Here is a 473-nt window from a genome sequence, read left to right as displayed (position 1 = left end):
GACCTCATCTCTACAATAAATAAAAAAATCAGCTGGGCGTGGTAGTGCATGCCTGTAATTCCGGCTACTTGGATGGCTGAGGTGGAAGGATAGCCGGAGCCTAGCAGTTCAAGGCTGCGGTGGCCGGGAGCGGCCACTGCACTCCAGTCTGGGCGACATAGTAAGACTCCAACTCAAAAACAAACGAACAAACAAACAAAAAACAGAAGTGTCTACTCACTTCAACACTTACTTTTTTTTTTTTTTTTTTGAGACTGGGTTTTACTATGTTGCCCAGGCGGACCTCAAACTCCTATACTCAAGCAATCTTTCCTGCCTCAGTCTCCTGAGTAGCTGGGATATAGGTATACCTAGTTAGTCTTTTTCTTTTCTTTTTTTTTTTTTTTTTTTGAGTTGGAGTTTCACTCTGTCGCCCAGACTGGAGTGCAGTGGCCGCTCCCGGCCACCGAAGCCTCGACCTGGTGGGCTCCGGA

General features: G+C 46.9%; 1 protein-coding gene across 2 annotated transcripts in view; it reads right to left on the bottom strand.

Moving 5' to 3' along the window:
- Positions 1–473, bottom strand: part of COQ5 (coenzyme Q5, methyltransferase) — a 33,330-nt gene that overhangs the window by 15,511 nt on the left and 17,346 nt on the right. The window lies entirely within an intron of this gene.

Source organism: Carlito syrichta, unplaced genomic scaffold (assembly GCF_000164805.1).
Source record: "Carlito syrichta isolate Samal-C Ts95f unplaced genomic scaffold, Tarsius_syrichta-2.0.1 Scaffold315943, whole genome shotgun sequence".
Classification (NCBI taxonomy): domain Eukaryota; kingdom Metazoa; phylum Chordata; class Mammalia; order Primates; family Tarsiidae; genus Carlito; species Carlito syrichta.
The sequence above is the reverse complement of the archived record's forward strand: the minus strand, read 5'-3'. Positions and strand labels throughout refer to the sequence as shown.